Source organism: Lissotriton vulgaris, chromosome 3_1 (assembly GCF_964263255.1).
Source record: "Lissotriton vulgaris chromosome 3_1, aLisVul1.2, whole genome shotgun sequence".
NCBI classification, from domain to species: domain Eukaryota; kingdom Metazoa; phylum Chordata; class Amphibia; order Caudata; family Salamandridae; genus Lissotriton; species Lissotriton vulgaris.
This window is the reverse complement of record NC_141689.1, coordinates 1,203,224,346-1,203,251,394: the sequence shown is the minus strand read 5'-3', so window position 1 is coordinate 1,203,251,394 and position 27,049 is coordinate 1,203,224,346. Positions and strand designations below refer to the sequence as shown.

General features: G+C 41.6%; 1 protein-coding gene across 1 annotated transcript in view; it reads left to right on the top strand.

Moving 5' to 3' along the window:
- The first annotated feature begins 942 nt into the window (after positions 1 to 942).
- The window catches only part of LOC147727644 (sulfate anion transporter 1-like), a 423,791-nt gene continuing 397,684 nt past the window's right edge, over positions 943 to 27,049 (top strand). Inside the window, exon 1 of the mRNA XM_086961657.1 lies at positions 943 to 1,159. The gene's annotated coding sequence lies outside the window, so the exon portion shown is untranslated. The remainder of the gene's footprint in view (positions 1,160 to 27,049) is intronic.

Sequence of the window (27,049 nt, the reverse complement as noted above, 5' to 3'; positions counted from 1 at the left end):
GCCGCATTTACAATGTGGCGCACCATGGTGCAAAAACAGCACAGATGCGTGACGCATCTGCGCCGTAAAGGTGGCGCATTGCTGGAGTTGCGTCGCACGCGCGACGCAGCTCCAGCAATGCTCTGGGGGGCCCTATCTGTACACTGCTGCATCAATCCTTACGCCTGCTTCAAGCAGACGCAGGGTTTCGATGCAGCATGGGCCCAAAAGTGACTGAGTGAAATCTTGTGGATTTCACTCAGCCACTTTTAGGAGGCGTTCCTGCGCCGCAACGCCCCCCATGCGCAGGAACGCCTACTTCTGGCGCAGGGCTTTACAACGTGACACATCTCCCAGATGTGTCACGTTGTAAATACCCCGCACCATGGCGCATCTTTTGCGCCGCTGCTACGTCACAAAAGTGACGCAACGGAGGCGTAATAGAGGCGCAAGGGGCTTGTAAATCTGCCCCGCAGCATTTTGGGGTGGGTGGAGCAGGCACTTGAAAATACCATCTTATTCAAAGCGTCTTCTACACCTACTGCTAATTCGGGGTTGAACCTGTTGCCCAGATGGGGAGTCCTATCTTGCCAGAGGACACTAATCATTGTGAAACACAAGATTTTGTATGGCATCTACCCAGGAGTTCTAACAAACGCACCTGGGCAGCCTTCACTCCCATAGTCATTCTACTCAAACTTTCTGTTAAATGATATACCACCTAAACTTACTGAAAGTCATTTCTACCAGGCTCTTTCTTCAGGAAAGTGTAGCAGAGCAGAACAACTCACACCCGTCCTTTTGCGGCGAGAGTCTTCGATGGAGGCGTGCATCTGTTCAAACTAAGAAGTGAGCTCAAAGTTCATCGAAGTTATGAGTGTATCTCAGCACAATTCTTTGCGTGCCTCCGGTTAATCAGCAATCTTGAACATTATTTAAACAAAATCTTCCCGGCTTTAAAATTCTTCAGTGTTGTCTTTCGTCACATTGGATGTTATCGTGAGCCACTTGCCCTTTGAACGCCTTTCTATGAGACAAACCGCCGAATGTCACAGTGAAAAGTTACAATAGTTTACAACTGAAGCGTGGCGACGTTTCTGATGCAGTTTTCCACAAAAAGAAAAACGAATGTTTGATTAGCACTGGCCCAATAAGCTCCTCCAGAAGAGAACATACGAAGGTAAGAATAAAATCTTAAACACTACTAAATAATGCAGAGACGTTTTAAGGCATGGCAAAGTGGGCTCTGGCCAAGGGCCCCAGCGTTCAGGGTGCTCCCTGATGGAACCCGCTCTGTTCTGCACAGTCTTGGCCTGATGACATTGAATGAATGAATCTGAAACAGATTGTTTTAAATACCATTTTCCTTTGCTTAATTTTTTATTGTGGGTGATATATGTGTCTGTTACATTTTGTAGAGAAATGTGTTTATGTTTCATGCAAAATCTATGAAATATTATCTTTTTTTAGATCAAATCAGGACCTCACCTATGAGAAATAGGAGGATTCAGAGAGATTATTTGCCATAACATTAGAGAGCAGCTGCTGTTTAACAATATTGAAAACACTCATCGCTATCCCTGAATATTACATGTAAACACATTTAAAATTTGGACAAGTGTGTCTGTGCACTGTCACTTACTCCGCTAAAGAGGTCATGAAAGACTGCAAAAAAATCGTAAATTCAAAACTGTTCCTTAATAGGGTCCCCAAAAAATGTTTGACACACGGCCCCCAAATTCTTGAAAATGTCCCTGAATTTATGAGGCATTTTTCAAATCATTTTGATTTTTTTTTCGAACAGAGAGTATGATGGTTCACTGAAACACTAGGGGCCTCATTTATGAGGCCTTGCGTCAGTTTTGCGCTGCGGATGCGTCACTTTTTGTGACGCATCAGCGGCGTAAAACATGCGCCTTGTTGCGCCATATTTAAAAAGTGACGCATCTAGGTAGATGTGTCACTTTTTAAACCCCTTGCGCCACATTATGCCTGCGTCAGGTATAATGTATGCAAAGGGGGCGTTCCCCCGCAAAAAGCCTCGTAATAGTGACGCAGTGAAATCTATGAGATTTCACTGCGTCACTTTTAGGATGCGGTTGCGTCAAAATCTTGCGCCTGCCTCACAGCAGGCGTAAGACTGACGCAAGCCCTTTCACATGGGGCTTTCCCCATGTGAAAGGACGCATTGCTGGAGTTGCGTCACTTTTGTGACACACTCCAGCAATGCGTCACTTTTGCGCTTACAGATGCGTCAGAAATACTGACGTATCTGTAAGTCCTTGCGACATGATGCGTCATACATTAAATATGACGCATCATTGGTGTTGCAAGGAGTGCGCAGTGAAAAGTGACGCATCGCTGTTTTCACGCAGCGATGCGTCACTTTTCATAAATGAGGCCCCAGGTATGTAACGACGGGCATCTTTAGAAGTATATAACCCCACCAATTTCCACCTGCAACAGAGAAGGCCCTTATCATTCAGGCTGATCGTCAATTTTACTAGTCCAAACGTGCACGCACGATTGTGTTGATTGAACGTGTTTTGCTTTTTTTGATTATATTGCCTCTGTGAATCTAACACACTTGTATTTTTCAGTACAATCTGTCATTTGTCTTAATTTCATAAAAATTTCAAAAGCGCAAATTAGAATGTATTTACCTCAGAGTTATTTTAAGTGCTTCCGGGTTCCCCTAGAGAGTGTACAGATTCTTCACACACTTGTGACTATCAGAGAAAGTTGTCTATATCTACAAGTTGTATTGCTAGGTTGCTGCATTTCCTGCTGATAAGGGCGGAGCACTTCCTGCTCCTCAGGATCCCTGTTGAGCTGAGACACAAGGCTGTGTCAGTGAGTACCGATGGCAGTATTTTATAAAGTGAGCACTGCAAGTGCTAATGTAAGAGACAGTATAGGATCACAAACAATGTTTGCAGGTGCTACCTAATGCTCCTGTCAATGCATGTGCTGCTATTGGCTGGAAATGTAGCGGCATTTGTTGACGTATCTTAAATAATAAGCAACAGAACATACCACAGTACCATACACAACGGAGCATAACATAATTAAAAAATAACATAGAACATCACAACAAACTAGTCAAAACAGAACACAACAACCACAGTACAGCACAAGAAAATAACATTACAATAATGCAGTACAAAAAGAACTGAACACATTACAATCGCAACAATAATGCACACAAATTAAATCTACTTTCTCAGTTCGGTGGTGAAAGTGTTTGCATCAAGCACTACCTTAACTTACCACCAAAGACATGAAATAGCGCCTGTCAAATACATTTTGTCATCTTACCCTGAAGTGGCAATTTCTCTGCCACATTTCTGGGCTGACTGGTGTTTAACTTCGTTGAAAAGCTAGAACAGCTACATTTTACCACCTTATAGAGAAGCGAATGGTTGTTTGTCTCTGGAATTGTAAAGGAGGTTTCTGCTTTTGTCTAAAAATGTAGCAGTAACTGTAGACATTTCTAAAAATATTTACATAAGTTAACAGAACACACCTCAATTCCATACCTCGAAAAGAAACAGGCAAACAAAAAAAACATTTAAGACAGAACATAACACTTTAGTCACAGTATAGCAAATTGATAGTACAATGTATTAGTGTAGCACAAACATACAACAAAACAACACAACCAAATGCTACCACTACAAAATGGAACAGAAGAATATGCACAAAAATCTTTTCCCACACTACCATTTCAACAAATGTACTTTTCTAATACAGAGGTAAAATGTATTTGTACCAATGACTGCCTTATTTACCTCTGAGGACATTCAGTAGTAACAGTCAAAACTGTTTTGTGCTCTGACCGATTCAATAAGAATTTCAACTATTCAGTCTTGCAGCAGCAGAGGACAGCTCCCATATATTTTAAAATGATAAGCATTATGTAGAACAACAGGAGCACATGCTGGGGAGTTTCTTGCCATGAAAGTAGGTCAAAGGAACAATACAGAATTCATTAATGGACTTTTCAGTCCATGCCGTGAGGGTACTGTTTTTGGCATTCCTATTGCCGTGCCCATTTTTTGAGGCACCGCTGTGGCAACACCAAAAACCAGCCTGTCAGACAGGAGAGAACTCCTAACCTGCTGGGCTGTCTGACCATGGCTATGGCAGCGCATCGGCGGGATGGACCAGGCGCTGCACCGCCACAGTAATTATCAGGCCCTCAATGTGCTTACCTTGAGGATATAGTGATGGTCGATATTGTGAGTTCATTATTTTGTGATTGGATATTTCAGCCTTGATACAGTGAACATGTGAGCACATCATTTTGAACCTGTAATTAAAGCAATCAGTGTTTTATACAACTAAGGATTCATTAATTTCTTTTATCATGGAATTATGAAATACAAATATGTGTATCGATTAAATATGTACATTTTGTGATACATTATGTAAATGATCACTGACTATGCATATACCACTATAATTAATATTGCAATTCCGAAGATAGAAGGTTCAATTTAACAGTTGTTTAGGGACAGCAGCTTTAGGTATAAGTTTATGTGCAGTTTCTGATTTATAATATGATAAATAGCCTCAATACAAATCAAATATTCATCATCATTTCATACGGTGCAAAACAGCTAGACAATTTGCTGCACTGCATCAAATGGAGAGAGAGGAAAGTGCCATATTTACTTATATATTACGCATTCCTACTATCTCTCTCCATGCTGGCGCACTCAGTGCAGCAGAGTGCCAATTGTGCATGAATGTCTGTGTTACAGGCAAGATTGTTTGGTGCAGGAAGGGAGACTTTCCTGCACAAAAGCAATCTTTGGCGGTGTTCTCCTATTTCTAAGTGTGCAGCACACTTACAAAGAGGATAAAACAAAAAGAAATAAGGATATTTCTCCTTGATGCACCTCTGTCACGAAGCTGTAGCATTTGAACTTATTCATATGTTTACCTGTTTTTGGTCAATCTGGGAATGCAGCAAAGTATATGGATGGATGTGTGGGAATGGCCACGCTCCACCCATGTAACACCTTCCTGGCACAGACTAACGCAAGGCAGCAACATTCGCTGCCTTTCATTACTCCAGATTTACCAACAAAAAGCAGGGTAATGCTTGGTGGCCTTACTTGAACTTCAAAATCTGACTTAAGGATTGCGTTGCCCTTAAGTCGCCCTACATGATGCAAGGGCAATGCAATACTATGATAAATCTGGCCCTAAATGTATTATCATTAAAATAGTTGAATGGTATTTGTAAGATAGAACAGGGCAGCTTCTCAGTTTAGATTTTCTGCCCCTGTGTCATATAAAAAACATAATACACACACACACACGCACACACACACACCCACACACACACATACATATATATATATATATAAAATATATATATATATATATATATATATATATATATATATATATATATATATATATATATAAATATATATTTGTTTTTCTAGGCCCTATAAACTTTCTCACATAGTGCCTGGTCAAAGCCTTTTGCCGCTGATGTTGGCTGCCCATCCTGTTTTTATCTCAACAAAAAAGGGGGTAACCCTGTGTCCCTCAGAACCTGGGTGCGTATGATTAAAGAAACAATGGTTCTGTCGGGTGAACAAACAAATTACTTTTGGGCACAGGCTAAGTTAACTCACAGCACAGTTTCACATTTACAGTTCAATTAAATTACACAAAACCTCTCTGAAAACAGATGTATTTCAAAGTTTTATATATAGGAAAACAGCGTCACATTTACAAAGCAATGGAATTACTTCATTCCTATTTGATTTATAACAATTCTAAAAATAGTGACTGTTGGTGAGCAAAGTGAATAGTGCAGTACATTGAGTGACATATATTTACAATTATATACAATATTGTACATGGGGAGGAAAGGGGAACATTTTGATTTTAGTGGTCAGAGTTCTAAGTTAATACTCCGAGGAGACAGATGTTTACTGTGCCCGTTCCTGGAGATTTCTTGACCAATGAAGTGCGTCGACGTTTCGACCCTAGTGTGCCCCGATTGGTGGTCACGACGGGTCTTTATCAAGACAGTGGGGGGAGGGGCGGGGGGACCTGGAAAAAAGAGAAAGGGGTATCAGAGAGGTGGGGTGTATTGCATTAGGCAGGAAAAGTCAGGTGGGTAAATTATACTCACAGGTGGATTATGGAATCACGGGAGGCAGAAGTCACACCCTGTTCGGAGGCCGGAAGTCAATCTGGGAAAAGGTTAACTCGGGTAAGTCTCATATCAAAAAGCTTATACTTAGCCAGTGCTCTGGGGGTGTCATCATTTGGGTGAATAGTGAGACTTGTGAGACTTATAACTTATTTTTAAGAAATCAATCATGCAGGGCGGGGGCAGCAAGTGGCTGCATGCCACTAGGATGGGGCTGCCGTTATTGTGCTTAAAAGTGCCGCTACGGGTCACAAGGCATGTCTGGTGATTAAACAGAGTGCCCCCAAAGTGAGTGAGAATGCCACACCTACAGATAGCAGGTGGTATCCGGGTGAGTAGTGAAACTTGTAAAAAAGTTAAAACATCCATGCAGGGCGGGTGCAGCAAGTGGCCGAGCCCACTAGACTTGGGCTGCCGGAATTAAGTATAAAAATGACAGCGCGGGTCACTAGGTATGTCTGATAATTCAAACGAGTGCTCACGCAGTGAGTGAGAATTGCACATAGCAAGCAGAGTGTGGATACCGCCTGCATAGGGAACGTGCTCGGTAGGCTACCGAGATTAAAGGTAACTAGGCAAGTCCAATTGCTAAGAACATTTTATGTTCCTGAAGTGGGATCTATGTATGGAAAAGAAGTTCCCTGTATAACGGGGAAAACGCTCGGTCGTTCATGGTGCCTCAAACATCCTTACCCCAAGTGAAGCAAAATCGCTGCATCCTCTAGAAGATACGAGCGCCATCTGACCTCATTTGCAGAAGCTCGATCAACGGGGAAGACTGAGCGCGAGGACGTTATACACGTCGGTCGCCTAGCAATGCCGTGGAGTCCAGAGTCTATGTGGTGGTGTCGGCGTAGTGCTGGGTCCTAATTGGTCTAACGGGGCGAGCCCTCAAGTGACTAAGCAACGCAGCGCTGGAGAATGGATCAGGGGACGCCTTGCACGCACAGCGCGGTGCGCTAGGGAGAAGACAACCAAGATGTACTTGAGTCTGGTTAAGCGGGTAATAAAGAGCATTGTGCTGACCTGGTTACAATTGGTGCATAAATCTAGTTTCTTTTGGTCCTGCAGGGTATACATAATTAACAAGTGCAGTACAGCGCATTTTTGAGTAACCCCATACACAATTTATCGTTTAGAAGCTTTTTTTGAAATGCAGATGTTACAGTTATGCGATGCCGAACAACATGAATAAGTAGTCACAAGGCCCAGTAAAGCATATGTTTCTCTAGCAGATTGTTATGGTATATATTGAAACATTCAGTCCAGCACAGCCTCGATGGCCCTAGTGCAACCTGTGTTTCAGAGGAAAGAATTAGTAAAGTATTAATCAATCCAAGATTCCATAGAGAGTCATAATGTGATCCTAAGTACATTCGCAGCATACCCAATTAGGAAAGGTTAAAGCCATGTCTCATGTTCCTAATAGGCCCATTTGTTTAGGGATCTCTTCATGCTCATTTAGCCCCTGACTTACAGAGTTCAAAGTGTGGATCCATTTGCACTCTTGTCTGTTGAGTGCAAAAGTTAGGGAGCCACCACGTGGGTTTGTATTAATTTTCTCCAGTATGCGCCAGAGTATACTGTTGGGATCGTGATTCTGGTTTACAAAGTGCTCAACCAAGGGGGCTCCCTGGACCTTACAGCGGATTCTGCTCATGTGCTGTAATATGCGTACTTTAACTTTCTGTGTTGTTTGTCCCACATACGGTTTTTCACACAGGCACAGGATGATATATATGACATTTGAGGTGTTACAATTTGTCAAGGAGGGTGGTGTGTATGTTTTATTGTTGTGGGAGAAAGATGGTCCATCAATGCAGAATGGGCACGCCTTACATGTGCTGCATTTAAAGTGTCCTATCACTGGAGGCAGGCCCAGATGGTCACGGAGGGTGACTGGTTTCGGGGGTTCAAGGAATGCTTTGACCACATTGTCCTTTATGTTCCGTCCTCTTTTGAAGGCAAATAGTGGACTTTCATTAGTATTGAGCTCAGAGGCCATGAGGTTCCAGTATTTCTTTACAGTTTTCTTCAAGATGTTGCTCCTGGAAGGAAAAGTGGTGACACAGACAAGATTAGGGCACTCATCTTTCTTCTCTTTTGGGGCAAGCAACTTCTCTCTTGGACAGTACCAGGCTCTTTTTTGGCACGTTTGAGTAACCCCATTGGGTAACCTCGTTCACGTAGGCGGTCGGTGAGTGTTTCACACTCCTTGAAGAAGTCTGTTTTTTTGGTACAGTTGCGTCTCAACCGTAAGTACTGCCCAAAGGGCAAGTTATCACGTAGATTGCGCGGGTGGTTGGAGTTATATTTTAAGAGGGTGTTTCTCTCAGTAGGCTTTCTGTAAATATCACAGATGATTAGTCCGTCTTCCACTTTGAATAATAGATCAAGGAAGGAAATGCTGGTTTTGTCATAGCTAATCGTGAACTGAATATCGTTGCATCTGGAATTCAACCAAAGGAAGAAGTCTTTCAATTCAGCTTCTGTGCCTGTCCATATCATCACCACGTCATCAATATATCTTTTCCATATTGATATTGAATTGATATATGGGTTTCCCTCTGAGTACAGATGTTGCTCCTCATACTGGTCCATATATAGATTAGCTAATCACCAGACATGCCTTGTAACCCGTAGCAGCACTTTTAAGCACAATAACGGCAGCCCCATCCTAGTGGCATGCAGCCACTTGCTGCCCCCGCCCTGCATGATTGATTTCTTAAAAATAAGTTATAAGTCTCACAAGTCTCACTATTCACCCAAATGATGACACCCCCAGAGCACTGGCTAAGTATAAGCTTTTTGATATGAGACTTACCCGAGTTAACCTTTTCCCAGATTGACTTCGGGCCTCCGAACAGGGTGTGACTTCTGCCTCCCGTGATTCCATAATCCCCCTGTGAGTATAATTTACCCACCTGACTTTTCCTGCCTAAAGCAATAACCCCACCTCTCTGATACCCATTTCTCTTTTTTCCAGGTCCCCCCCGCCCCTCCCCCCACTGTCTTGATAAAGACCCGCCGTGACCACCAATCGGGGCACACTAGGGTCGAAAGACGACGCACTTCATTGGTCAAGAAATCTCCAGGAACGGGCACAGTAAACATCTGTCTCCTCGGAGTATTAACTTAGAACTCTGACCACTAAAATCAAAATGTTCCCCTTTCCTCCCCATGTACAATATTGTATATAATTGTAAATATATGTCACTCAATGTACTGCACTATTCACTTTGCTCACCAACAGTCACTATTTTTAGAATTGTTATAAATCAAATAGGAATGAAGTAATTCCGTTGCTTTGTAAATGTGACGCTGTTTTCCTATATATAAAACTTTGAAATACATCTGTTTTCAGAGAGGTTTTGTGTAATTTAATTGAACTGTAAATGTGAAACTGTGCTGTGAGTTAACTTAGCCTGTTCCCAAAAGTAATTTGTTTGTTCACCCGACAGAACCATTGTTTCTTTAATCATCCTGTTTTTATCATCATCAACAAAGTTCACTTTCATGCTATGAATCCATAACATATTAGACAAAAAAGGAATGTATGGATTAAAAGCAGTAGAAACATCAATAAAATCAAGTAAAAATTCATGATAACCTAGAATATCAATATATGCATTATAAGCAAGGAAAAGTAAATATTTTTTCGAGTACTAATGGGTAAAGTATAATAACTTTGTATGCATTTAAGCAGATATTATATACAATTAAACCATAAAGAGAGGCATATAGATTGCCGAATTGCAGTTCAATTTTGCCTGAAAAAAACGTACATTGTAATGAAGATTTCTTCTATGTCCATTATATGTTTTGATGCACTGGCACTTTAAATTTGGTGAAATGTCTGCGCATGATCAGGTGATCAAGGCCGCTTGATGGCCGAAACGCGTCTGACAGTATGGGATTAAATAAAAAATAATGCTGGAGCAAAAGTTGGTCTGCGCCCGTGATTTTCGTGATTGAAAACGAAGGTTTTTGGGAGTTGCTGCATATTTATATATAAATATATATTTGTTTTTTTAGGCCCTATAAACTTTCTCATATAGTGCCTGGTCAAAGCCATTTTCCACTGATGTTGGCTGCCCATCTTGTTTTTATCATCATCAACAAAGTTCACTTTCATGCTATGAATCCATAACATATTAGACAAAAAAAGGAAAGTACGGATTAAAAGCAGTAGAAACGTCAATAAGATCAAGTAAACATTCATGATCACCTAGAATAAAGAGAGCAATGTTATCAGTTAAACAGAAGTTCATCATACAACTATCCATCATGCTGTCAGATTTATCATAAAGGTGAAAGAAAGCGCTGTGCGATAACTTTTTATGGTACGAGAGCTAAGGGGCTGATTACAATGGCGGCGGTCATCTGACAACTGCACTCGCAGTGGAGCAGCAGTGGTGTTCCACCGTCTATCAGATTACGACTTTCAAAGTCGTACCAGCGGTGAACCACTACCTTCACTAGGGAACCGCTGTTCCCTGGTGGTGGCACGGAAGAGACCCAATGTAACATGCTGAGTGGGATTGGTGCAGTCCCACTGAGCATATTACGGGCTCCTCCACTGCCAGCCTTTACATGGCAGGTTCCCCACCATGAAATGTCTGGCAAATGGAGGAACAAAGGTGGCCCAATAGTGCCCTCATGCTTCCCCACCACAGGGATGCAGTCAGGGGAGCACACCATGTGCCCCCTTGTCTGCTATCACCCCAGTTCCAACACAGCATTGATTTCTACATCCATGACGAGCTGGAACATATTTGCTGATCTCATTGCGGTGCCTCTTTTTTCTGGCAGCGCCATGGGAACGGGAAAAAGATCGTCCGCCTGCACAAAATAAAACTCATAAGCAGGCGAGCATCTTTGCAAAATTATTTATATAGTTAAATATAATATAATGTAAAATAAATAGGTCTAACCAATTATTTTATTCTTTCTCTCTCTCTCTCTCTCTCTCTCTCTCTCTCTCTCTCTCTATATATATATATATATATATATATATATATATATATATATATATATATATATATATATATATATATATATATATATATATATATATATATATATATATATATATTCACTGAAAAAACCATAGGTTATAGACCATATATATATTCAAGTGTGAGGAGATGCATTGTATTGTCACATGAATGATATCATCAGTGATGTGACCATTGATATCAAATGAGATGTCATCAGTGATGTCATTTGTGATGTCATCAGTGATGTCATCAGTGGTGTCATTTGAGATGTCATCAGTGATGTCATTTGAGATGTCATCAGTGATGTCACTGACCATGTCATGAATGATGTAATATGTGACAACATCAGCAGTGGATTGCTGGTGCGCGATATACAGTTAGTGCAACTAACTATATATGAAATGTCAATGGTTTTGTGTGAGTAAAATAAGGTTTTGTAAATGCGAATTCCTAACTATATATGGTCTATAACCCATGGTTTTTTCAGTGAATTTTCAAGGTTTTGTAAATACTAATTCCTAACTATATATGGTCTATAACCTATGGTTTTTTCACTGAATTTCAATGTTTTTTTAATAGCAAATATCAAATGCTTTAAAATGTGAAGTACGTGGTAGGTAAAAACATTTTCGTGTTTATGCACGCTGATGTGCTTTGAACGCTGCCCTCCCCCCCCTCTTTTCTTTTAGGAGTATTCTCTCTTTGCAGATAGTGAAGGCTAGGGAATGCAGGCCTTTGCCCCCGTTGTAATGCGTCGTGCCTGCTTCCCTGTCCATTTGATTGATTGTTATCCAAGCATTTACTGTTTTAGAATTGGTTCTCTTTAGTTCATTCTCTATTTACAAACAAGCACAGAGTCGCAATACTCTGTTTAGTCTTTGCAAATAGTGAAAAATCGTTAAAAAAACAAAAGGAATCAAGCAAAATCAGTAGGCCACTGACACATTGAACTATACTCTTGACCTGCCTGGCCTCGACCAAAATGGCGGCAGTATGAGAGTGACTTGCAACTCCTTATGACGTTCTATTTACTTAGCCTTGACGTTATGGGGGATGTATGCGGTCTTTGTGCACATGGCGGGCGGGGAAGGGTACTGACTGGGAATACGGACAACCCTATTGATGTTGATTTTTCATTATTGTTTATTGTATGAATAAAGTAAGCATGGGTGGAAAATCCGTTTCGCTCGCGGATTTTGCGGATTTTCGGTAAATTCGCAATCCGCGAGATTCGCGAATCTCCCGCAAAATCCGCAAATCCGCGAGCAGCGGATTTTGCTCGCATTGTTCGCACTGTTCGCGTGAGTTTGCGGCTTCCCAGTACAACTTCGCGCCCCGCGAATAAGTGCAAAATTGCAGAAATACGATCTTAGCAAAACTGAAACTACTTACCAGGTTCAAAAGTTCAGGCTCATCATTAGTAGCCATTTCCTGTAGTGCTTCCTGAGGGGCCCCTCCAGAGTTCAGTTACCAGTTGCAACTATTATGTGACCCTGCTCTGAACCTCAGAATAGTTACACATATGCCACAAAGGTCCTGAATTACAGCTAAGGGAGACAAGCAGGAGCCAGGCTGGAAGTTCAAATCCATTAATCAGCCCCTAATTCATTATTGTCAGTTGGGGCAGGGCAGGTATTGTAACTAATTTTGCAACAATGAAAGCACTTAGCAAGTGCAAAAGATCACTAATCAGGAAGCACTAAGGAAGCAGGTGCCAGCTAAAAAAATATTCTGTGACACATTAATCAGCCCCAAATTAATTCAGGTCACTTGAGGCAGGGAAGGTGTGCTTGCGTTGCCACAATAATGTACACTGACTGGACAACCAGAGTGTGCTGTGATGAAACAGAGGGTGGCATGGGTGGGCCAGAGGGTGGCATGAGTAGTCAGAGAGTGGCAGTGGTGACAGAGAGTGGCAGTGATGAAGAAGAGTGTCCCAAACAGGCTGGACACGTAGAAACAACAAGTTCGCGAAACTTGCGACCCGACAGGTAAGTTCGCAATTTGCGACATTGTACAAAACCCTCGCGAACTGGCAGAAACCCGCGCAAACACACAAAAAAAAAATCCGCAAATTCGCGAGAATTCGCTGATTTTGCGGATTGCGAGTTCGCAAATCCGCAAAATTCGCGAACGCGAGATTCGCAAAATTCGCCCATGCTTAGAATAAAGCTTCGAAGTAATGTTACCCATGATACTCGCCCATGGTGTGCGTAAGGACGATTTCATTGTAACTGATCCTGTTATACTTTCAATTAAAAAATCAACCTTCACTGATCCTGCAACCGTTTGTCACGTTTAGTTTTTTCAATTAAATGGCTCGCTTGTTACATACTCCTATACCCCTGGCTTTTGACCCTTTCCTACGCGCGGTCTGTACTACCGCCCTCGGGCGATCTATGTAATGAACAGACTACCATTGCCGAAACACAAGGGAATGCATCTCAGATGTACAGAAAGGCATCCCTTCAGGCTCGGTCCCACACACCCTTACAGTGAGAATCCCCTCCCCTATCACAATAAAGGATCGTTATCAGATAGTAGGAACGCGTGTGGTGTGACGGATCTCATGGAGTGGGGGCCTTGATCTACTGTAACTCTTTTGAAGAGGGGTGATTCTTTACAGTTGGGACCATAAACTACATCCGCAGGACTAGGTGATAGCCTGGGACCGACCTGGACAATCGGACACAGAGGAAGAGGAGTGTCAGAGGGTGCGGTAATAAGAGGGTGAAAGGGCGGGCACGGGGTGTGATTCTCAGGGAAGAGCAGCCCAGATGGGGGGAGGTTTATGGCCCATGCATGAGAGAGAGAGCGGGGGTGACCAGTGCGTGGGGGAGATGCTTGCGAGGGTGGGGAGCCATGCTGAGGATCGACGGCGTGCAGAGAGTGGGTCTGGTCAAGGCATCTAAAATGGCTGCCGTGCATGACAAAAGTGTGGCATTGGAAAAAAAGCAAGATGGCGCAGACAATGTTTATCAATACGGATTAATTTTCCACAGAGAGAACGGGGGAGGTCAGAGAGAGGGGGTGTTCATAGCGCCAGGGAGACGCGCTGGGGACCGGTGAGGGGCAGAGGGGCCATAGCGCATTCAAAATGGCTGCTGCTTGCTAGAGCGTACGTGGGGACAAGGTGGCGCCGATTATGTTGACATCGCAAACCAGATTTTAACACTTAGACATGAAAGTGAAAACTGCACCATTGCTCCCCCCCCCGACTGACACCCTCCTTTGCCTCAGCTTGGATCATCATTTGCTAAAGTGTTCAAAGACCCCACCGTGAGTATAAGCACAACCAGGGCCTTACTGCACACCCTGAGAAAAACTACGCAGCAAGATAATCTCTACCTTCTCCCTTTTCCATGTTCCAACGCTTTGAAATGAACAATATATTTACTCGCAGTGACAAAATGGCGGTCAACACTTCCTGATTTCCTTCGAATCGAACGTTAACAAACGTCACGCAGCAAAAAAAAAAATCCGCTCACGCGCAGCCGCTGGAAGACATGTATCAACATATATGAGCATCCTCAGCCACCCTCAGAAAACATATGGGGTCAGGATACGTCTCCCGTGCCCCCTTATACCCATTTCCCACATTGTTTTCCCTCCATCTTGTGATTTAATTAAAACGAAACACAAAATGGCGAAATCCCGTTACGCTACAAGTTTGTGACCCGGTTCGCATACCGGGAAGCGCTTCTACCGCAAAAAATCAAATTTTTTTATTTGCCCCACGCGACCCTTTAATAACCCCAGCATCATTCCTAGGGGGTCAAGAGGGGTCTACCTTGCCCCCTTTCATTAAATTTCTCCTCCTCTTGTCTCTCGATCTTACCGAGAGACAAGATGGTGGCCGTTCCGGACTGTTTAGAATGTTGACAGACACCGGAGACCCAATCAGCTTCGCATCGCAAAGTACCGTTACGCGAAAAGTACGCGAACCGGAGCGCTACCCGGGACTCTGTCACAGATATATCTGTTTTTTAAAACGTTAATTTCTCAAAATCCACTGGAGCACATATATTGAGACCTAGCAAAGGCACATCGGGCTAACAGTCCCTACAATTTTGCCAAGTTTCGTGCAAATCCATTCAGCCGTTCGAGCTAAAAGTGAGGCCAACCGCCCTATGGAAAACTCAATGTTAAAAAAGCGTTTTGGGACCCCCCTTTTTTCTCGGCCCCCCTTGACGAAAACCCCCCAAATTTTCAGGGGCTGCTCAGAAACAAAATGTGCAATTTTCCTGAAAATTTCAGCCAATTCCGTCCACAAACGCCAAAATTATTAGACATAGAATTTTCAAAAATCCCATAGGAAAAATATCCTAACTATATATACCTACTGGCGACCGCCAGTAGGTAATATATATATATAGCAAGCCCCACAATGCACAGTATGGAATGGCGGCACTATGCCCAACCCACTGAGAACATTTTCCAATAAAGTTCACCTGCACGAAGTGAATCCTCAATGTTTGGTTCTTTCCTAGCACAAGCCCATGATGAAGAGGCGTGTCAGCCTCGAAACGCGTCGGCGATAACATGAGGAAATTGAACAGCAAATGCGGGGCAAGCTGCAACAAGGCTTCACTGAAAGCGACGCTGTGTGTGCTCTTTCAAGCTGGGGCATTCTTTGGATGATAAAATTAAACGCGGCAGCCCGCCGTGGAAATGAGCACCGTTTCCGAACTAGGAAAGGCTGTGGAAAGGAACTTCCCTTTCCATATTGCGCAACGTTGTTTTGCTTACAGAGCTTGCCGTGACTTTGCCTAATCCTACTAAGGGAAAAACTTGCTTTTAATTGAAAGACGAACATTGAACCTACCAAGGTAATGACTCTTCACTTCGTGGGACAGCAAGCCCCACAATGCACAGTATGGAATGGCGGCACTATGCCCAACCCACTGAGAACATTTTCCAATAAAGTTCACCTGCACGAAGTGAATCCTCAATGTTTGGTTCTTTCCTAGCACAAGCCCATGATGAAGAGGCGTGTCAGCCTCGAAACGCGTCGGTGATAACATGAGGAAAATGAACAGCAAATGCAGGGCAAGCTGCAACGAGGCTTCACTGAAAGCGACGCTGTGTGTGCTCTTTCAAGCTGGGGCATTCTTTGGATGATAAAATTAAACGCGGCAGCCCGCCGTGGAAATGAGCACCGTTTCCGAACTAGGAAAGGCTGTGGAAAGGAACTTCCCTTTCCATATAGCGCAACGTTGTTTTGCTTACAGAGCTTGCCGTGACTTTGCCTAAACCTACTAAGGGAAAAACTTGCTTTTAATTGAAAGACGAACATTGAACCTACCAAGGTAATGACTCTTCACTTCGTGGGACAGCAAGCCCCACAATGCACAGTATGGAATGGCGGCACTATGCCCAACCCACTGAGAACATTTTCCAATAAAGTTCACCTGCACGAAGTGAATCCTCAATGTTTGGTTCTTTCCTAGCACAAGCCCATGATGAAGAGGCGTGTCAGCCTCGAAACGCGTCGGCGATAACATGAGGAAATTGAACAGCAAATGCGGGCCAAGCTGCAACGAGGCTTCACTGAAAGCGACGCTGTGTGTGCTCTTTCAAGCTGGGGCATTCTTTGGACGATAATATATATATATATATATATATATATATATATATATATATATATATATATATATATATATATATATATATATATCAATGCTCGAAGGTGTCCACCTTTGAGTAGCACGCGAACAGCAGCTTGGTTTATGTATAGGTGAGGACGGGGATCCACTCGTAGACGCCGCTCAGTAAGGGATCTGCCCGACGCGTTTCGAAGCTCCATCTGCTTCTCTTCAGGGGCTTTAACGGAAGCGGTGTGCGCAACCGCCGACCCACTTCCCAATTTAATGTATAACACACCCACCGATGGGAGGCTCAGATGAGACTGTGCATTCTGGGAAGTGTGGTCCGGGAAGCACACAATCAAGTCCTGTATGGACTCCACAAGTGGCCCGTCCTCGATTCCAAGTACGACTGCTGCTTCACATTAGTGACCCCCAGGTACCGGGGTGGTGCATACTCCACGGCTGGACGGCCGCGTATAAATCAATGCTCGAAGGTGTCCACCTTTGAGTAGCACGCGAACAGCAGCTTGGTTTATGTATAGGTGAGGACGGGGATCCACTCGTAGACGCCGCTCCGTACGGGATCTGCCCGACGCGTTTCGAAGCTCCATCTAGTTGGCCCCCAGGGACCCCCAGTATGAAAGGGGAATTAGTTCCCCCTTTGCAAACGCGCCAGGGGGCTGCGTTGCAGAGAGGTGTAAAAAGGGGCGTGGCCTCATTACACCTCTCTGCAATGCAGCCCCCTGGCGCATACTGGAGGTTCCTGGTGGGCTACTTGGCCCCAGGGACCCCAGTAGGCAAGGGGAATTAGTTCCCCCTCTGCAAACGCGCCAGGGGGCTGTGTAGCAGAGAGGTGTAATGAGGCCATGCCCCTTTTTACACCTCTCTGCAACGCAGCCCCCTGGCGCATACCGGAGGTTCCTGGTGGGCTAGTTGGCCCCCAGGGACCCCCAATATGCAAGGGGACTTAATCCCCCAACTTAGAACACACTAGAGGGTGCGTTTGAACAGTGGTGAAGGTAGGGGGCGGGGCTTGAGGTGATGTGAGTGCAAACATGCCCTGTCACGCGTTTTAAGTTGGGGAAATAATTCCTCTTCAATCCAGAGGTCCACTAGGGGGCAACTAGTTCAACAGGTATCTCCAATAAGCACCACAGATCTGTGTTGCAGAGTGTTGTAAAAATGGGACGTGCCCTCTGAACACCTCTCTGCAACACAGCTGCCTGGCGCATACTGGAGGTACCTGGTGAGCTAGTTGACTCACAGGGGACCTCAGGATTGAAGAGGAATTAATTCCCCAATCTCAAACGCGCCACAGGGCGTGTTTGCACACATGTTACCTCAGGCGCTGCCCCAATCCTTCACTATTGAGCAAAATATTCCTGTAAAATCAGCCGAACTACAAATTCCAATTTACTCACCTGTTATCGCAAGAAATGTCAGTGCTGCATATTTGAGCGCACTACTGATCCTTAAAAGTAATTCTAACCACACTTACAGTAACTTGAATTTCCTTCCATAGGCTAACATTGACTGGTTTCACTTGGAAATCTTTCCAATTGTGGAGTTTTGGAACTTTAAAAAATTCCTCTAAAATCAGCCGAACTACGAATTCCAATTTACTCACCTGTTATCAGGAGATACCTCAGTGCTGCATCTTTCAGCTCACTACAATTCCTGAAAAGTAAATTTAACTGTACTTACCAGTAACTTGAACTTCCTTCCATAGGATATCATTGCCTGCTATATAAAGTATATATAAATTAAAAAAATATTAAATAAAAAAAATTACAATTTCAATATTTTTATAAACAATTTTTTTAATTTATATTAAAAATATGTAATGTAATTTAAAAAATAAAATATCTAAAAATAAATACTTTAGAACAATGTAGTAAATTAGTATAAAAAATATAACAATTAATATATTTAAAAATTTGCATTTACAAAACCTTTGAAATTCACTGAAGAAACCATAGGTTTCAGCCACGTTATAGTTAGGAATTAGCATTTAAAAAACCTTTGAAATTCACTGAAAAAAACCATAGGTTTCAGCCAAGTTATAGTTAGGAATTAGCATTTAAAAAACCTTGCAAATTCACTGAAAAAACCATAAGTTTCACACATGTTATAGTTAGCTGGACATTTCATTTATACAAAACAGTGCATTGCGGGTGTGCAAGTTATAGTTAGCTGAGCTAACTATGATGGGGGAATTTCAATGGTTTTGTATAAGTGAAATGTCCAGCTAACTATAACATGTGTGAAACCTATGGTCTTTTCAGTGAATATATATATATATATATGTATATATAAATATATATATATATATATATATATATATTTGAAATTGTGACAACAATAAATAATACATTGTTATATACCTTTAATTTGAAATATTGCCTTTAAAGTAAGTCGCGAAAATAATCTACTTAACATATTACCATAAAAATATGAAAATAGTTTTAACACTTTTTTCCATAAAATAAACATACAATAGAAAACCTATTTATCTGTATTTTATAAGGACATGTATCATCATGATTGCAATACAAACAACAACAATAGTATTAATTGTAAATAAAGATATACAATCATATATTACAAAATATATTAAATAATAAACTAATAAAATTAATATAAACACTTATACAAAAATATTAAATAATCAAAATACACAATATTCAATAACAATATGGAAAATAATCAATATAAATGCAGTTTAAATGAAATTCAGAAAGTATTTGACCTGCAAGAGGTTCATTTGCTATTTTCCACTACAGTCTATTCAACAGCAGAGAAGTGTTGGATTTTCGAATGGTTATATTTGCTGTTTCTACTCCAGCCTGAGCAATACCTAAGTAAGTTTTGTATTCCAGAGGGATTTGATTTACTATACCCAATTCAGTCTATTCAACAGTAGGGAAAGTGTTGGACTTATGAAGGTTTCGATAAACAGCAATTCCTGACAGAAATATTAAATTATATCATACTTTATAATCTTAATTAAAACGAAACAATAAAAATGTTACAATAAAATTAAATGAAACTTTTAATTATTCAAAACAAATGATGGACCATATAGGCTCCCCTATACCTGAAACTTGGCTGGGGGCTGAGATTGTACCAGTATTTAAAAAGGGCTCTCCACTAATCTACGCAAACTACCATCTGATCAGTTTGATCAACGTTAGTCAAAAACTTTTTGCGCAGATTATCCTCGATCGGCTTCAGATCTGGATGGAGGAATGTGAGATACTGAGCCCATATCTAGCCGGATTTAGGGAAACACATCCACCGTAGACCAACTTCTCAGAGTACAATTTTTGTATTGGAAAACGGTGAAAGTAGAGGGGGCATCCTCTACTTAATTTTTGTTGACCTTAAGACGGCATTCGATCTGGTACCTCGGGAAATCCTGTGGGTGGTATTGGCGGATATGGGGAGCCCCACCTACCTCCTTGATATTATCAAGAGACTCCACTCAAAAAATTGTGGCCAAGTTAGAAGTGGCAAAAGGGGTGTCTTGACACCTAGGTTTTTGGTCAATAGAGGAGTGAGACAGGGATGTGTCTTGGCCCCCACCCTTTTGTGTCTGTTCGTCAATGCCTTAATTGCCCACCTTATGGGGGTCAAAGACATTGATGCCCTGAAAATAAGAAATGAACAGGTAGTGGCATTAATGTTTGCTGACGACACCCTTCTGTTGTTGAAATCCCCGATGGGAATACAGCGTGCCCTAGACAGCTTTGCCAGCTTCTGCAAGAAAAGGGGGTTGGAGATCAACACACAAAAGACAAAGTATATGATCTGTAATCCACCATAGACCATCCATCCCAACCCTTCTTTAAATGGTATCACTCTGGAAAGGGCAACTGTATTCGAATACCTGGGAGTCACCCTCACTGATAATATGGAGTGGGGTCCCCAGATTGCCAAGGCTAAACTTAGGTTGGTACAGACTACAGGAGGTGTCCTAAAACTGCATAGGGAATCCACTTCTAAACCAGTTGCCTCCATTCTGGAGATTTACAAAGCACAAGCTAGGGGAGCTATAAAATATTGGGCAGAACTGTGGGGACACTGTTTGACCGAATATATTCTCAAGGCAGAAAACTGCTTCTTGAGATCTTTATTGACTTTCCCGGTTAGTACCCCCCTTACCCCCCGGTGAATGGATCTAGGAGTTAGACCGATAGATGAAGAAATTGGTCTACGCTCTCTAATATACTGGCGCAGACTATGGGTAACTCCAGAACTGGAGCATTTTAGATCTGAAGCTAAAGAACTCATGAGACTTCATGGGACAAAAAACCTCCAGTGGTTTGCTTACATAAAAAGTGAGAGTAAGAGGCTGGGTAATCAGGATCTCTGGAGGAACCCTGAGGTTGCCTGTACAGAGTAGTCTCTTGCTGACCTGGTGAAACTTAGTGAAACTTTATCATAACCATCAGAAGGCGGATATCCTCAGCAACTCTATGTTGGGTTTTTTAACCACAGAGTTTCTAAGTATTAAAGAGGAGTATTAACTTGAGCCATTTTTGGACGAGATTCTACCCAGTGGAGAGAGGAAACTCTATGTACAATTTAGACACGGTACACTTCCACTTGTTTTTTTTTCTCATAAATGGTCCCATACTAAGTTGTTAGAATATCCAGCGTGTGGTGCACAGGAGGAGACTGAGCCCCATGTTTTTTTATTCTGCCCATGTTATAAGTTTCTTAGGCAGCGTTGGCTTATCCAACTGTGCCGAAACTTGGGGTTCAAACAGTATCAACAGACATTTAGAATCCTAAATGTGACACCTCCCCACCTGTTATATTTTCAGTTTCCCGATTCTTGCACGCCATGTGGCGCAGGCTCTGGTCATTTATTAATAATATTTCCCGCTGATAATATTCTGATTAGGACATTTTAAGGTGTGAAATATGCGTCCCGTTTGTTTATTACTTGTATTTCTTGTATATTTTTTTTACTCCTTTTTTAACTATGTCCTTAGCTTTTATGATATTTAACTGAGTATTTTTATTCTAATGCTGATGTACATAGTGATAATGCTGTTTTTATGGATTGTATGTTTGTATCTTTTAAGGTCTGTGACCGAAATTAAGATTATTTGAATGAATGATAATACATACAACAATACTTAATTAAAATATTGCTTGCACAAAACTAATATCATTTAAAGTAAAACTAAATTAAACATGCATTTTACCAACATTATTATTAGACACCACCAACTTAAACAATTATTTAAATAAAACAAATAATATACAGAGTAAAATATCCATTAAAGACACATCATTATTTATCAATTACATTTAAAATTAAACCTTTTGCCTAATTAAGAATTAATGAAGTAGGTTTACAATCACACCCTATTCAACTACAACTTCAATGACTCAATACTAAAATAAAAATATTTGACACAAATGTACATATATATAAAAAAAAGTAAATTACTATTATTTACATAAAATATCAATTGAACAAACGATAAAAATAGTTAATTTACAATAAAAAATAATTAACAATTGACTTAAATTGATTATAATGTACAACAGCCCAACAGTCTGTTACTAAAATATACATTTGTGACAGAATAAAAAATATAAGTATGAATAATAATGAAACGTAAATACTTCATTTAACATTCTAAAAACGTACATAAATAATAGCGAATTTAATGTTTAATTTATCATAAGAAATAATTAACATTAAAATTAAATAAATTATAATTTAATAAACTATTCATCTTTTTGCCCCCACAATCCCAATAACCAGCTACTACATAAAATGTCCTAAATAATATAAAAAGTGTATAGCAATTATACTAACACCTAAAAGTAATATGCTAACTAATAAATATCTAGTTATTAAAAAAATGTGTATCTATTTTTAAATATACTCACTTAGATACAATATTAAAATGAATATTATATACCAAATATATTGTATTCTTGACTCCGATATTCTATTATACAATATTTTTGTAGTAACAATATTCTTTCATGATACTTATTTTTCATTTCTCCTTTCTAAGTATACTTCTTTGAATGTGTGTTAATAGAAAAGAACATAAAATTATGCTCAAGTAGAGAAGTAAATATCCACCTATAATTTGTATGATTTTTCTGAAGACGCCATAGGAATTTGAATAACCGTGCCTTGTTCTTGATTACATAGAGAAAAGGTCAGACACTACAGGTGAGAGGTTTGAACATTAGAAAAAACATTTTATTTACATGCTTGCTAAATATTCATGGTAATGATGATACCTGAAGCAGGAACGGTATTTTTGAGATGGTTGAAGTGATTCATAAGGCGATCTCTGTCACATGTAAGAATGCATGCGGTGATATCTGACAACTGAAAATTGGAGCATTTTTTAATGGGAGCTTGGGCCGCGGGCGGTTTCGTCCTGCCACACATGCTCCCATTGAAAAATGGAAGTTTGTGAATGCACCATGATGGGGTTATCAGAACTGACGATCAGGTCAGATGGTTCCTATCCCGAAATGGTGTTGGTTTGAGGTAACTCCGTCAACATCGTAATTAGGCCCTTATTTGGGAAAATGCAATATCATAACGGTACATGTTTTACATGCATAGGACATGTTTTCTTTTTTGGCCGAATGCACTATAGACTTTCTCAGTGATCTGTCGAGAGCAGACTTGTTGCAGTCAATGAGCAGTGATTACGGTCTCTTCAGCTTTGTCCATATGTGAGTCCTTACACAAATAGTTACAAGACTCACATACAATATAAAATAAAAAATTATGCAAGGAGCGCTAACATTAATAATAAACACAAGGAATTTATCTGGCTAGTTTTTTACTCCTTTGTTTATTTTTCTCACTGCAGAGCAGAATTATAATTTTTTTCACACAATGCAATAAAACAACTTCCTGCGCTGCACTGCACTGTGTTATAGGGAGAGGACAAGAATGTGACATTTCAATATAGATATGACGCATTCCTTTCCTTTCCTTGTGCTAGTGCACTTTGTGCAGCCTAGTGCCAATGAAGACACCCTTGCACTGTGGTGCAAGGGTGCGTGTGTTACAGGCAGGATTGTTTTTGTGTGAATGGGAGAAAGTTCCTGCACAAAAACAATACATAGTCCTCCTTTTAAGTGTGCTGCAGAATGCAGTACACTTAGAAAAAGGGAAATAACAAGGAGCAATAAAAAACATTTTTGTTGCACCTCTGGTGGAAAAGCATACAATTCTGACTTATTCCAAGGTTCCAGTGTTGGTAAATCTGGAAAAGCGTCAAAATGAATGGGTGGATGTGTCAGAACACTCATGCTCCACCCATGTAACATCTCCACCATGCAGTGTAACACAAGGCAGTGACTAGGACTGCGTGTGTTACCACAGATTTACCAAGCCATGCAGGGCCACACAGGGCAAAACATTGAAAATTCTGTCTCTGCATGTTTAGGACAGACCCTAACCCTATGCAAATCAGTTCTTGTCCCATCTCAAAGGAATACTTCAGGCTGAAATTCTATACGGCTTCCCATAAACAGAAACTCTATCAACCACTCATGAATTTAAACCTATGTGAGCGCATAACTGTGCCCCTCTGGGTGACCCATAGAGTAAAGAAGTGATGGTTGGAAAAGATTATTTTCATCTAAATTACTTCCAGTACCTCTGGGTAGAATTATATATGATTAGTTTCTTCCCAGCTATGTTATCAGACATCACCAACCTCATGCTAAGCAGTTTTGTCCTGTCATAAAAGGATCTGTCTAACATGGGTTGCTACTGTTCAGACCTTCCCTAAAGCACAGAGGAAATACTGTTTTTCATATAACATCATTCATCATCAAAGCTTTATTCGAGAATTATACTCATAAAAGCACAAACATACATTTAAAATACATCATTTAAAAAAGATTTTTCCTAATTGTAAAATTTTTTAAAACAATTTTGCAGACATAAACAATAAAAATCTTTGATGTATGATTACACAGGAACCACAAAAAATACCCTAATCAATTTACATTAGTAGAGATTGCCCTCCGTCTAATGGACCATGCCCACCCCAAATACTTTGCTGTTGCTAGAACAATAGGCATATCGGTGGTGGTACAGAGTACTCGTAAGGCCTCAACACCCCTAGATGTCCCTAAATTTCTATAGACAGGAGCTAACCAGACTCTTCTCGGAGTGTCCTAAGCTTGGCACGAGAATAGAAAGTGGCCTATACTTTCATCTGCTGCACCACAGACTGGGCAGCAAGAGGTGGTGGAGCTCCTCCACCTACCTGTCAATGATCTCAAAGGAAGGGCACCTGATCTTAACTGGAAGAAAAGCTTCCTATCCCCTGGGTTGGTGATGCTGTCCCAATATGTTTCCAATACAGGATACAGTTTGACTTCAAGAAAACGCTCCGTCATTGTGTCAGATCTCGTTTTACTCCAGAGTCTTCCATCTACCCAATCCCAATATAAGCCTTTGATCATATTTTTGCTTGGGAAGGGTTCCCCAGATGGATTGTCCCATAGATTAGAGAGGCCAAGATCACCTAATGCAGTCCTGAGATTTTTTAACCAGACTATCTTGTGAAAAGTGTCAGCTTTAATTATGGCCAGGAACCCCTCTGCATAGTGCCGAATCTCCGGGGTGGTCCAGAGGCATCTCCAATAGAGAATCGGGCGCAACCTTGCTTGGCCGCTAACTGATCTTCTCCCTAAATCAAGACCAAGTGGGATTAATGGTGTACTCTGTGGGAGTCCTGTGATTCCCCTAAGAAACCTATTCTCAGATATCTGCAATGGGAGTAGCTTCCCAAATCCCCACAGCTCAGCCCCATAGAGGGCAGACCCAAGAGCCTTGGCGTCATATACAGCCAAAACAGGTTTTATAGGCTTGGATTTCGGCTTTTTATGTTCCACCCGAAGTGCCCCCGAGAGTTGTTGGTGCCTCAAAACCGCCTTATCTATATGCTGGGACCATCTTGAATTATTTGCTATCTGTATCCCAAGATAGGTAAATACAGTAACCACCTCAAGCTGACAGTTGTTCAATAATATTTTTAGCCTGGGTCTACATTTTGATGTAAAAGCCATCAGCTTGGTCTTGCCCACGTTGACTTCCAGGCCATGCTCCCCAAAGAAGAGGTTGAAAATGTTTAGAGCTCGCTGCTGGCCAGCCGGCGTTTTGGATAAAATCAACGTATCATCAGCGAACATCAGGATCGGAACCCTGAGGCCTGCCAACGGAGGTGCGTCGACACTGGCGTCCAGCATCCGAGCCACTATCCCATTAATAAATAAGGAAAAAAGTAGGGGGGCCATTGTACACCCCTGTCGTACTCCGCGTTCAATCGGGAAGTCGGCAGATGATTCGCCATTCGTACCCCATTGGACTTTGGCGAAGTTACATTCATGTAACCTCATTATCAGGGTAAGTAACTCAGCCGGAAGACCTATTTCGCTCAGCACTGCCCAGAGCTTTCTCCTTGGGACCAGGTCGAAGGCAGCCCACAGGTCAACAAAGGCAACATACAGGCTGCCTTCGCCAAGCACCATTGTCCCCCACTGCAGCAGAGCAAAGCGAAACACCTGGTCGACTGTACTTGTAGCCCGCCGAAAACCAGATTGATAAGGGGACAGGGCATTGTTCTTGTCAACCCAATCCATTAGTTGGTTTACCACCATTCTCCCTACCACTTTTTGGACAGTGGCAATCAAGCTTATCGGGCTGTAATTGGCCGGGAGGGACCGATCCCCTTTTTTATATATGGGAATAATGGTTGCTCCCTTCCATAATTCTGGGACAGCCGTTCCCTTCGCAATAGCATTTCCCAGAAGGAATACATACCTGGCCCACCTCGCCTTGTCATTTATAAAGACATCAGAGGGTATCCCATCTAGACCTGGGGCCCTTCCCCCAGGGGCAATGCATATTGCGACTTCGGTTTCTTTAAGGGTAAATAAGTTCCCAATAGGGAATACAGCTGGAATTGTTTCCACATCCTTAAACTCGGTAGTCTCAGCATAGTGGGGTTTGAAATAATCCACCCAGGCACCCTCAGCGACATTATTGTCTGGTTTGTTTGGAGTTCCACCTCTACCCCACTTAATAATATTCCAGAATAACCTGGAGTCCTTAGCCCCCGAAGCCTCCTTTAGTTCTACCCAATGCTTTTCGTCCCATATTTTTTTTGCTAGGGATATACTAACCTTGTAGTGCTTCCTAGCCCCACTAATCTCTGCCCTGTCCCTATTCCTAATTGCTCTTCCCAAACTTAACCTGGCTTCCCTACACTGATGGTTAAACCACC